This window comes from Aphelocoma coerulescens, chromosome 3 (genome assembly GCF_041296385.1).
Source record: "Aphelocoma coerulescens isolate FSJ_1873_10779 chromosome 3, UR_Acoe_1.0, whole genome shotgun sequence".
In the NCBI taxonomy this organism is placed as follows: domain Eukaryota; kingdom Metazoa; phylum Chordata; class Aves; order Passeriformes; family Corvidae; genus Aphelocoma; species Aphelocoma coerulescens.
In genome coordinates, this window is record NC_091016.1 from 47,403,814 (window position 1) to 47,417,998 (window position 14,185).

Genomic DNA, 14,185 nt, shown 5'->3' on the forward strand with positions numbered 1-14,185 from the left:
ATTATAAAGATCTGCATGTTTCCCAGGATAGAGATAAGGTCTACTGAATCTGTAAAAGTGTCCACCTGTTACAGGCAACCTTGCAATAGGGTCTACTTTAGCATTATTCACCCTCAGTGATGAACCAGTGATTCTATAAAAATAAAGATACCAGTAAACACACCAGTCTGTGTCCTGTATGCTTATTGGAATTAAAGTGCTCTACTGTTATCTTTCTTAACAGATTGTACAGCATCTCTATTTTTAATATTTCGAAAACATTTGCATCTACAAACTGATGTCCCTGAGAAGCAGGTGAGCGATGTCATTTTCCCCCCTTTAGCTGTGTTCTCCCCTCAGCTATAAGGGTTTCTTCCTCTCACAAATTGGAAGACTCACACAAATTCTAGGAATCTCAAGAATCACATTATTTCTTGTAATTTGACTGGAGATGAAAGTTTCAAACCCTTATAAGAGTACATATACACTCTTCACACTTCCTTTTCCCAAAACTCATAGGACAGCAGAGAATTAACTCATCTGAGTTCAATTATGCTTGCGGTCTCCTTGAACAGGACACTACGGAGACACGGTATCTCCCTGATGCAGCCCTGTTGGTCCTCTCTTCTTAGCTATGATTAGTTGTTTTACCTCAGTTTCTAGGAATAGGATAAATCCTCATCTAACTGAATCGGAAATGAGACTATGAACCAGTGCCCAGTGAAAAAATAACTTCTGCCTGGATCTGAAACCACAGAGAGAGCATCAAGAGCAAAGCCCAACAATAGATGAACTAAAGGGGAATGGGTCATGTCATTACAGGCTGCCATTGGATATAAGCACCACTACAACTTGCCAGCCTTTGGGATGTCAGCTAGAGGTTGGTAGCACATTAGACACAATGCCATATTTCTCTATGTTCAGCTTTAGTGAGCAGTTAGCAATATGATGTTCTTGTGTACTTCTGGCATTACCTTAGCACTTCCCAAATGTGGCATCATCTGTTCTTCACTGAGTATTTTTTTCCCCTGTAGGAAACTTAAACTTGCCTCTAAGATCTTGCAGATGGATGAAGCTACAGGAACTTCATGACACACATTTTCTGAATGGACATTTCTGCTCTTCCTTATCTCAAGAACCTTATCAAAAAGGGATTTATGGCATTAGCTCTAGCACACAGTTCTTCCTTGCTCCTATTACATACTTTTCATTATTATATAGTGCTACAGTTTTGCTATAAACATCCCTTTGGTTGTGCAGAAGCTTTACTACAAAAGTTCTATTACAGACAGTGAGATAACTTTCATATAACCTTAGCAGAGCTTCTGCCTTTGAAGGGTTTTTTATTAATACTGTACATATGCTTCAACCCTACCTATAATCTTTCCTGTATAAAGATTGCCTCTTCATTCCACAGGTGCATGCTTCCAGTAATCTGTAATAACAATGAGCATTTGCAGTTACATACATAATGAATTTTTATTTTAAATGCAACTGCTAAGCCAGCTGTTAAAAGCTTACTCTATTTAACCTTTACTATTAATGCCACAACACAGAAGAGACAGTCCAGTGGCACCATTAAAGACAAAATTAATGGCACCAGTAAATTTAAGAAGGTGTTTTTTCCATGAAAACTATTTTGTAGTAACAAATGAAAAAAAATAAAGGATAACCTGATGTTCCACTGTGTTTATCCTAGTCACTGCACTTGTGTTAGGATTATACAAAACTTTCAAGCTGTCACAACTTACATATATATATATATATATATATATATATATATATATATATATGTATCTGACCTAAGATCTGATCTTTTTCTAAATGATGTTTAAATCCACAGAGGTTACACATCTCTATAGCTGTGTCCTTATGCCAAGAAGATGTAAAAGGATCTATGCAGACTGAGAAACTCAGAGGTCAGCAAACTGGTTTTTACACTTTGCTTGTGTGCTCTTCTAGTCCCAAAAATTTCAGTTTCTTATTTACATCTAACCAGACACATATATGTTATGCCAAACTGTTCAATTGTAAGGCCTTTCCTGAACTCTCTGTAGCAAAAGTACTGTGCACAAACCTTTTGTTCCCTGAAAGAGAAGAAACTCTTTTTGAAGAGGAAACACAGCAAATAGAAGAAACCCTTGTTGGCCCTGAGGTCAGGTTATCTCAATGAGCAACTGTAAAGAGCAGAGACTGTTTCTGTATCTTCTTTCCCAGAGCGGCCACCTTCTAAGGAAAAGTCCCAACAAAGCACCAGTTTTGTGACAGTTGCATGCATCCCTACAGGAACACCAATTATTTTCAACACCATTTTCTAAAACACATGCCATGGGAGGAAGCAAAGTGTATGTGTATAACTTGAAAAGATAACATTTCTTTTAGCGTTGAGGGAGCTGTGCCAATAGGCTCCGTGTGGAGTACTTAGTGTATCAAGTATCAGATTAATTGTCAGCTGCACCACACAATTTACTTTAAGTGAATGCATCAGTATGTAACTGTATGAATGCACATTGACAAGCGACTGATTCTTTGTAGTCCTGCTGAATAGCAAAGGCTGTCATAACAAATTGCTGCTGCTCAGGAACAGGTATCTAGAAAAAGCTGATGCACAGAACACTTGTGACTGTTGCCCAGCACTTTACACAATAGAAGCAAAACACAATTGTTTTCTTAACATTTGTAGTTCTGCCATCCATCACTAGGAATTCTTTCGCCATTCATGCAGACATAATGAGCCTTACCATAGGAATTTCAGCAGTATTTAAAAACAGCATCCATTAGTGTCTGTGTCTTGTAAAAGGTTAGTTTATGCACAGCTGATGCATAGCTGTGCTGCCAGTGTACAATGTCACAGTGCAACGTCATAACTCCACAGCAGCTGTGATTTTTCTGGAGGAAAAGTGATCTCTAAAGGATCACATTAAAATTCCTTGATTCTGTCAGGAAAAATGTGACCTAATATTCATCACTTCCAAACAAATGTCATATTTCAATTGATGATAGTCTGTACCATTTATGATATTGAACAAGGATGATATTTCAATCTCTTCTATCCAGAAGGATGATAATGTAGGTTTGACTTAAATCAGTTAAAAAGGTCATATCTTTGTTTCCTCAATAAAATAGAAATATAGTTATTAGAAAAATGTGATATTTATCCTCCTTGTTACCAGTTATAACTGACAAATAATACAGAAAAAAGAAATAGAAACCCATCTCATTAATCTGAGTTTGTATAAAATCAGGTTTAATTGCATTAAAGAACAATCCCAATGTTAAGAAGCATGCTGTGTGATTTCTTACCAGTACTCCTGACTTCCCTATTTCATAGTCTTAATACTGACTTTAGATTAGACACTGTATCTGAAACATTTGCATCAGCCAGAAAATTCAGTCTCCTTCTTTCAATTTGGTCAAATAAATGTTCCCCTACTTCCATCACCTGGCTGCCCCAAAAGGATGGAAGCCTCCTTCATCCCAACTAGTGTGGTAAGAGGAAGGTTAAAATGCAGTAGATGACAATGGGTCTGATTCTGACAGAAAATGCAAGTGTCTGTTCAGTATTTGCATCCTTTTAGACACAAAAGGATGACACAAAGCCTGATGAGATCAAACCATGGGGTCTGTTCACAAGCAGCTCACGTGGAAGTTTTGGCTCACTGAGAATTTCAAGCCTGTGGTAAGGACAGGTCTCATTTAAGAAGAATATCCATGAATGTGCACCTTTACTGATATAAACATCACTGCCCTCCTTATTTGAAGAAAATAAGCCATTTCTTGGGGCATTTTCCTAACTAAAAATAGATAAATTAAATCATCCTGCTGCCCTTTTTGTCTTCTCATATCAGGCACAGAGACAGATCCTTCATGCCATGCAAATGATTGCTGATATAGCCTAGTTTAAGAACAGTCCCTAAAAGCATACCTTATCTGGTATCCGCTCCTATCAACAACTCAGGGGCGTAAGTCTCAGTTCTCTCTATTGAACCTCTTGAGCCCATTGGCAACACTCACATCAGGTGCCCCCTTCCTCTGCTCCCTTAAATATTTCAGGACAATATCTCTGGCAAATGGATCCTTTGCAAGTCCCAAGACGATAACTGGCATTTTATGTTCAAGAGTAAACATAGAAATACAGATGTGCCCCCTCCTACTAAAAAAAATTTTCTCAAAATTACGTATTATTTTCTTGCAGAACTTGAAAGTAACGTACAAAAGATTGACTGAACTGATATTCTTAAGTCTGAATAAGTTTTGAGAGACTTTTCCCTAATTCTCCTTAAAATAAAAACTAGATATTCGCTAATGTCAACAAATACCTTGTACAACTGACGCATTCACAGGAATAGAAGTCTCTCACTTGCAATAAATATTTGCTTACAAAATGCCAAACCCATGGGGAGGGTCACAATGAAATCTGATTTGCCTTCCCTTTTAGATCTTTCTTGCCATTTAATCATGAAGAAAAAAGAATAGGATACAATTTTAAAAGGTCAATTACTCATAAGTAAATGGTTGATGACAGTCCACAAAAGGGCCTAGAAACACCCCATAGGCTGAAATATGCTTTATTAGGTTTTTGAGTGTTTCCATGCAAAAAACTGTGTTCAAAATACATTCTGATCATTCATAAGCAGCAGGAGTTAAATTGGACAATTACATATTCAATACTAATTAACTCACTTTTTAATTGGTGTTTTTTTGATATTCTGTATTCTTCAGACGTGCTAATGTGTGCATATGGCAAGGCTGTGACATCATGAAACAAGCATGAATATAGTTATGACAGCTAAATGTTTAAAATACAGATAAGAGAAAATTATGTTTTAAAGATTATATTTCACTTTTTCTTCAGCTCAGTTTATGTTCCTTTTCATTCCATTGACAAAATGCACACAATCTTCCTTGCAGCATCATCAGAGCTATGTGGCTACTCCACTGTCACATATTTGGATTATTTTTAAGGGCAATCTCAATCTTAAAAATGTCTTAAATTTGGATTGTTTGATTTGAGAAAGTGTAGAATGCCTATTTAACATATGCTTGTTTTTAAAAATTCATATATTCTCCTTGAACACTACTTTTAACATAGTTTCTGTCTGTCAATGTACATGCTTGTAACACTAAATATTTCCTGCAGTAAATCAGACAACACCACAACTTACTATTTCTACTGTTTTCATATCAAAGTAGCAGGAATAAGCTACTTTTAATTTAAATGAAGTTTTTCTGTACAATTTAAAAAAAAAAAAGTTTTGACTCTTTTTGGCCCACCTGTAGCAGTTTAATGCAGGAACCAATATTGGCTCACTGGGTTTCCGCCAATTCTGCTTCATGTGATTAGCTCATTCATTAGGTCTTCATTTCTTCCTTCCTATAACACCACAACCACATACCCACTGAACACTCTTTCCATAAACACCACCCATAATATTTCTCCCAGCTTCTACCTATCCAGATGGAAATTTGTATATTCAAGTGCAATTTAATTTCCCCTTCCAGCCAGTCCTCACTTTTGGGTACACTGTTGCTGCAATATCATAGAACCATAGAATTATAGAATGGCCTGGGTTGGAAAGGACCTTAAAGATCATCAAGTTCCAACCTCCCTTCCATGGGCAGGGACACCTTCCACTAGACCAGGTTGCTCAGAGCTCCATCCTTGGTCTTGAACACTTACACGGATGGAACATCCACGTCGTCTCTATCACATCAAAATTGGTTTACCTTGAGAGACAGATACATGGTTGGTTTTTTTTTTTCACAACAAAACTGTAGTCAGACATTTCAAAACCTTGTTTCTGTAAGCATGACACCTTAGATCAATGTTACATTTCAGACATCAGCCCTTTACATTCTTCTAGATAAAAAGAAGTATTTCCCTGATCTCTCTGGTGACAACGAGGAATATTTTGCTCCTTTTTGAAATACCAAGATGAAAGCTATTCCCCAAATGTCACTGTCTTATCAAGAAGTAAAGTCATCAGCCCTTTAGAAGGAAGGTATATATTTATACAGAAGTGTGGGGTGTGTTTTCCCTGGGTACTGAAGTTCCTAGTAATGATGCACCTGTCAGTCTGTAGCTACACCATCCTCTGGGTCCTTACCCCAACTGGTTCTACCACTGGCCTTACGAACACTCCCAGTCATCCAAGTACTCAAAAAGATGTATCTAAATGTCTTCAAAAAATGTTAGGGTGACACGTAGTTTTGTATTAATGTTGGCTAAACAGCAAAGTCTCTGAAATGATTTTGAGGAGGTGGGTTTCTTTTGGGAAGAACTGAAAAGACATCACACAAAGGTCTTAGTGACATAAGAGACCTTGAAACCTGCCTTTCCCCTGTCCAATTTGAGGGCCAGCTGGCTGGTTCTCCCCAGCCAGAATGCCCAGAAAACTCAGAGATCATTCCTTCCCAGTGCAGTTTTTGCCAGTATCAGTATCTTCCTAACTTAAATTCATTAAAAATAAATCTTTATTTTCTAAACTAGAAGAATTTTATCAAAAATATTCCTCCCTCCAACTGTGTTAACCTCATTCCATTACTGTCAGTGTTCATTGGCTGGTTCCCTTATTCTGACACCCACCAGATGACTTTATTGGAAAGCACTCAAAAACACATCATTATATTTTGAATTGAATTTCATTATTAACCCTATCACATATGCAGTGATTTCTAGAATTTAAATATTTTCTAAATTAAAGATACTGTCTGGAGGCTTATTTCTCTCAAGCGATGCTAACACTAGAAAATAAATAAATAAATCAACAACATTAGGGGAGAGGAAAGAAATATTTAAAGATTTATTCAAAAAAGCTTGAAATTATTTGGCCTGCAGGATCTGTTTCAATATGAAAAACATTTCTGCAAAGATATATGCATATTTTCATTCCCATATGCAGAAAAGTAGCACAATCTTCAAGAAGCATACAGCATCTGACTTTCAATACTCACAGCCTCTTTTGCTTAAGAACAAAATCAAAGCTACTCAAAGCCCTGGGTCACATCTTCGGTTAGCCATTTCACATGCAAGTTTTGAAGAAAAAAAAAAAGAATTGCATGGGTCTAATCCAAACCCTTTGAAGCAATTTTCTGAGGTTCAGTGGACTTCAAATCAGGGGTTTGGATTTTTTTGTTCAGTGTACTTTTCCCCTCGTAGTTTTTTAATTTTTTTAAAAATTATTTTTATTTTTGTATTTTAATAAAACTCTTCAATGCCGGTTCACAGCACTGGAATTATTCTGAATAGGTAAAAAGCACTTTTTTTTTGTTATCAAAATCTATTTTTCCCCACTATTGTATAAGAGACTTATATTCTGCATGAAATATCAAAGATGAAATAGAACTGAAAAAATATCTGCTGAAAACTTTTGAATTACAAAACCCATGTTGGTTGATTTATCCTTTCCATGACTGATGCCATCGTAAAGCCCCACTTTCTAAAGGTCTAACATATTGAAGGAAAAAGCATCAAAATTTCTTATAAGCATGACACATTCAAAGGTTGAAGCAGAGGAGTCCTTTGCTTCAGGACTCCTTAAGACTTTACTGCCACCAGTGATTCACTGTATGACAGGGAGCAATCAACATCTCTCCTGCAGACCACTTCCTTGGTAAAACAAACTGGAATACTCTACCTATGCTGGGAATTTGAGAAGGTGGGAGCAGCAGCTTAGTCGTTTTTGAAATTTGTAAAAATACACCTGGTCTCCAAACTAAGAGTACTTTTTTCCTCCTCTCACAAATTCAAGTATATCTAGATTAAAAAATAAATAAATAAATAAAAGTGTTGCCAGCCCTGCTGGTTTCAAGATGCTTAAGAAAGATGAAAAGAAGTCAGAGATCTTCATTGTGGTGCTCAGAAGACCAGGATGGTGGATTTAAGAAAGGGCTTATATGGATGCTGTCATATCAAAACTCCAGGCAGAGGGGTTTGAAGCTGCCAGGGTGACAGACACAACTAATATTTGATGCCAGGTTTGTGCAGTACTTTAAGATCCACACTTGGAAAGGGGAGGTTTGCATCCACAACACTTGCACTAAAAGTACCCAAGACACCTCAGCTGCCCTGTCTTGGCAATTCCAGGTCCCTTTAGCTTTAGAATTAAGTAGGGTTCAGTCGCTATGGAAACGAATTTTATTTTATTTTTTTCTAAATACTTCTGTCAATACGAACCCACAGTATATTGCATGTCTCAGCTAACATAATGACACACCCTCTTTACTTCGACATGAATATGTGTATTTATGAAGAAATGGACAGATTGGTTATTTCTTTTATGGCTGACTGTACTCCTTTTGGCATGATATGCTCTTATGAACAGCCCACTTACTTTCACAATAATAAATTAGTCTGTCTGATTCAGAAAGGAAGTAAGAGGGGGGGAAAGGAGAGCAAGAATTAAAGTTTTGTGTTCTGCTGAAGTTCAAGCCATACAATCCCCACACACCCATACATATAAAAAGGAGGCTGTGGAGATGTAGAAGTTCTATAGAAAAGAAAATTTTAAGACCTGACTGGCCTTTAGCTATGTAAGGAAATGAAGATTGAGCAGCTGCACTGACATTTCTGTTCTGGATAGCAGAGGACTGTAGTGACTCATTCCTCATTGCTATGCCAGCATACCTCTTCTACACAAGTTTTGATTAAGGTTAAAAACAAATGAGAAGGCAATACATTTCAACTTGCATCAGTGTGTCACTGACAAGTAGCATGGCTAAGTGACCTGCCACAACGGCCCAAGCCAAAGTATTCTCGTTTGGATAGTTCAAGAGCAAGTATTTCTCATGTGAAATTCAGAAAGGGCATGCTATATAGAAATGAAATTCGGTTTTACACTTGCACTGCAAAAGTCCATGGAGCCTACATTCACAGCTATTCATGTCATATAGAAGAATGCCTGAATTACTCTGCACAATGAAATATAAAGGGCAAATATACAAAAACTAATACAGCTGTGATTAATTAAGTGTGGAGATAAAAACAGACACAGCATAATCAGTACCTGCCTCAGGTAATGATAAAATTTGACCAAGAAAGAATAGGTCTGTATGTATGCAGGATATTAGTCAGAGCTCAAAGGGAAATATTAGTCAGAAACTAAGACTTCTTAGCAAAGTATATTAAGACACGGAAAAGCTATGCAGGACTAGCCAGAACATTTTGTGTTAAGCTTCAAGTCTTTCAGTTAGCACCTTTTCAGGCAACACCTCATGTTAATGAGGAAAGGTATCAGTGCCCTCACACAAACAGGTAACACTGGTCCTTCAAAAGACCTTTTGGGCTTTTTTCAAACTCCCACACATACCACTTCTAAGTGACCAGGCAGGTACAAAACCTCTCCTAGATATCACCCAACTCTTAAGTAAAGTTCAACTAAACGCCATCTGTGCAATAAAAGCTCTTACCCATGCCCTGGACTCTATCCCAGAAGATGCTTCCCTGAACTTCCTATTTCTCTTATCCTGAACCCAGGCCTCTTGCCTTGGAAAAGCAGGGGTAATCCCATTCTTAAGTGAAAGTCACCACAAGCTACATCTGTTAAGTGTAAGAACAGCTGACCCTAGAGGGAAAGACACCTTCCTCCACACAGTCACATAAATGTAGCATCTGTGGGAGTCAGATCACTGACCAAGCAGGAAAACACAGGTAGAGAAGGCATCAGTTCCTTTCTGTAGAGTAATTCCACATCCATCAGCTAGGGAACATTAGTGTTTGAACTTCTAGTTGGTGGGCTGGAGAGTTTTTGTACAGGCAGTTCCAGAAGTGGGATCTGTTTCACTCTTTAGCAGCACAAAATCATGTAACAGTAGAATTCAGAGCACTGTCAGTGTTCTACCCTCTTCATGACAGTTAAAAACTTTCATTGCTTTTCATATAGTTCCAAGTCCTGATCTAGAAGGTTATCATCAGCCACAGGAGTTCCTATGCTTATTAAATTTGTCACTGTCATCTAATGAATGCACTTGTAATGCTGGGTCTTATAACAGAGACATCTGTCCTTGAAACACAAACAGATGTCAAGATTTCTTTTTTTTCCCCCACATAGGCCTTTTAACAGTTTTTATCTATTTACAGTCTACAGTAAAATACCTGGTAGTTTGCAAGGACTTGATTTGAACTAGCTATGTATGAAAGCCAGAGATGTCATTTTTGTGTTATTAGTCTTATGAGCAATCTGACTCAATCTCATCAGAGTGGAAACTCTTAACAAAAGAACAGCTCTCCCCTGCAAGGTAAAGCCTGTTTAGTAAAATCACTGTACTTCAGAAAGGTTCTACTTCATTACCTAAGTGTTCCTACTAAAAAACATATCCAATAGCTCAAATTCTATTCTCTGCCATGCAGAGATAAATAAGCCCCCAGTGACTTCTGTGGCTGTCTATAGTTGAACTTGGACAATCATATAAATCTTCACTCTTCTGCACCTATAGTGTACCTTGAGGAAACAAATGGAAGTCAGCTGAAAAATGTTTAGGATTTGCTTTCCTATTCAAAAGTCAGCCTGTTGTCTGCAGTTTGTACAATGAGATGACATGAAACAAATGGAGTAGGGCTGAAAATCCGCTGTACTTAAGAGAGCACAAACAGGCACCAGAGTAACAGTTCTCTAAAGAGTGGGGCTATTTATGTTTATTCCTATACATCAACAATATTGCATTTTGGGTTTTGTTAGGTTAGCCTAACACACCTCAAGCTACAATCCCAGACATATGAGAAAACGGAGTTGGAATGTTCTTAACCACGCAGGTCCTCCTGCACAAATCCACAGTTAATGCATCCACAGTGATAACTAATTGCCAGTAAACCTATCCCCAAATCACCATGTTGTCAGTTTCCTTTCTACCTTGTTACACATTTGACAGTCTTACAGATGGAGAACAGAAAGCCTTATTTTCTTCCCTAACACTCTAACACAGCGCAGAGCAGAAAAAGATATGTTTGGAGGCAAGAATCTTTAAACTGTACTCCACAAGCAACTGGGTCTGCAAAAATCAAAAGCGACCCAAACACGTCCCTTTTATGGGAATTGCTGTTCAGGGTGCAATTTCTATTTCAATGACTGGCAGCACTTTTCTTTGCATACAGCCAAAGAATCATAGTGAAGAAACACTACTCTACACGGGGTAGAGGGAGGGAGGCAGAAAATTGAAGGCAAGGATGAAGAGAAAAATTCAAAAACAAGTTTCTTGCTACTGGAAGGGCCAAGAACAGAGGAAATTATTGTTTTTCTCTCATGTGTGGAAATGGATCCAGTGGCTGTTGGAAGTCCTAAGTTTCCAAGTGTGTTACAGAAAACCGTGATTTCTGGTATAAGGCAGAATGACTGATGAACATCTGTTACACGATCACTTGTAATTGCAGTGGACTACAATCAGTGAGTTACAGTCCTCAGTACTATGATCCACAAATGCTCAGCCCACCTTGAACTCTTGTCTGATGAATACCTAATTCCTACTTCACCTCTCCTAGGGGGAGTGTTTCTTCTCTTGCACTTATCAAAGCTAGCATGTAAGGTTCCATACTAAAATACATAAAAGAAAAGTCACTGTCTAAAGGTTGTGTCACAGCTTTGAGGGGAGCCACACAGCTTAAAACATCTGACAAAAAATCTTGCACAGACTGCAGACACTATCTGATACATATACATACACAAACACGCACACACATCCCTACACACGCTATGAAGTCTGCATTTATATATTCACAGCCTTTCTCAGTCAGCTCTGATGGCATTTACCTTGCCCTGTCAGAAAGCACGTCGCAGGCCTGCTGGCTCAGGAACAGTCAGTCACAGGGATGCTCAGTGACTGCTCCCTCTGATACACCCGATACGTGTTCTCAGACATGACTCAACCATTTAGTAAGTCAAGATGACACACAGCACAATTATGTGTAACCCAGTCAATCAGCATCTATCCTAGCAATCTGCATGCTGTAACCAAGTTTTTTAATCCTAAAACATCTCCCATAAATAAGCAAAGGAGTGTTTTAACTGAAGTAATTCTTACCAGAAACATGGATTCCCTGTCTGCTACCAACACAAACTCTTTCACTTTTTTTCTTCCCTTCACCTCAGATCCATCTCCACCAACAGCCAGCTTACATGCATCTCAGCCTGGATTATGTGCTTTTTCTCCTCTATAAAACATCCTCTTTCTAGGAAGGACAGGGCAGATAAGGCCATACAGTCTAGCCATAGTTTCTGAGTTTCTGTTTGACACCTGATGTGTCTTTCTAGTGCCATGCATGAAAATGATGGCCAAAGCAAGGAAAAGGAGTCTCAATACAGGGATCATGATTGGAAAGCCAGTCTGCCCACTCCACCATCACCACATGCTGGGGTCTGAACAAGGTCCAGCAGGTCCCTAACTTGGGGCTCTCTAGCATCTAGTATCCCAACTCCTAAGATGCTGGGATGAGCCTGCCACTTCCATGTAGGATTACCTGCAAAACAGGCCTTTCATGGCCTTATGTGTTTACTCACAGTACCATGCAGTGGGGCAAACTGTTAGAGATGTGCAGATCTTCTTTAGAGCCAGTACTGGAGCAGGATACTCTTCATACAGAAACAGACCTTATCTTCATCCTTTGTATTGGATGCAAGACACTAGTTCGTCTTCAGTGTTTCAATAATTTTTGGGTGAGGATTAATTCTTAGAGATAGAAGAGAGAGATGAAAAAGAAAAGAAGAAAATGTTACTGTTTGTACCTGTTCCAAGACCTCTCTTCTCCTCCACCTCTGCTCTATTCTTCCTTTCCTTTGTCAAGAGTAAACCAAAACCATCTTTGGGTCCTGCTGGTGTGCTGGGATCCAGAAATCCAGAAGAAGGATAAAAAGAGGTATATCAAGTTCCATAAAGTCATTCATGAGACTAAAGCTGTGTATGTGAGATTCCCATATCTTTGTGGGCTGCCAGTACAGGTGAATCTGGAAGATAAACAAGAGCTGGTGAGCCTTCAGTTATAAGTACAAGTGTCCCCTGTGATGAATAGGAGATGGCTTTAGTCCAAATGTTCAGGAATGGCCTAAAAGGTTTCTCTGAAATAGATGCTTGAAGCACTGTCACCACTGTAGCCCCCAGTGGGTACCCAAAAGAGAAATATAATCACATCAAAAGTCAACAGGCTATGGCTAGCTTGAAGCAAGCCTAACACTATGAACCAGTTTTGCTGGCATGTTCTAATACTTTTTTCTTACTCACAGTCTTTCCAAGAGCCTTTTCTCAACCCATGCTTATGACATGTCAGGCTGCTGAGAGATGATGTGTTCTCTTCCCATTGAGTTGCCTTAGAAAATTGAGTGACCAATCTGCAGAGGCAAACTAGTTTGTTCTGTATTTAAACTCAGCTGTCCAACCCAGGCTAAGGGTCCTTTTTTAACTCTCAGAAAAGAAGAACCTACTGACTCAAAACTGAGGCAACAGTTCATACAGTAAGAGGTAGAAAAAGAGAAGAGGCTTCAAGAGAAGGAGCTCTGAGAGTTTTGCACAAAGAAGTCATAACAACTCTAACACTGAATTCCCCAGCTGGAAGTGATACTGCTGTGTGACGTTACTTTAATGTGCATCCTTCGTCTCTGTGACATTGTTGACTTCATGTTTATAAATTAATAATGAAGCTGGCATGGAACACAGTTCACCTGTGGGCTAGGTACAGGTAAAATCCAGAAACTAAAATTTAAATTACAGTAAAATTAGGTGCTATAAGTTATTCAGAAGAATTTAAGTTTGCAGGCTCTCCTACGGCTATTTTTGTTCACTTAGAAAAATATATGTTGTCAGTACAAGCCAGAAATTTACTAAGAATCTAAATCTACAACATTCAATATGAAAAATCAATAAAGTATTAGCTATGCATAGATAACAATGCAATTTACAGTTGTAAATCAGTAAGTTTATGATAATTTGGGAAACAGAAAAAGACATTGGGTGGTGTTAATAAATCTTATCTCAGCAGCTGAGTAGTCTGTAATTATGTGAGGCTTTGCTTTCAGAGAAAGTTCTGGGGAACTTAAATACTTGAGGTAATTGCTGTTTCACAAAATTTAGTATTTTGATATTAATCAGATAAGGTAAGATTCATCTCACCTACCTTTAGAGTCCCAGTGTTCACAACTGAGGTAATCACGGAGAAAAACAGGTGCTTTTAAGACTCAGATCACCACAAGAAATATAGACTTCTGCTTTAGCATGAGAGAAATCA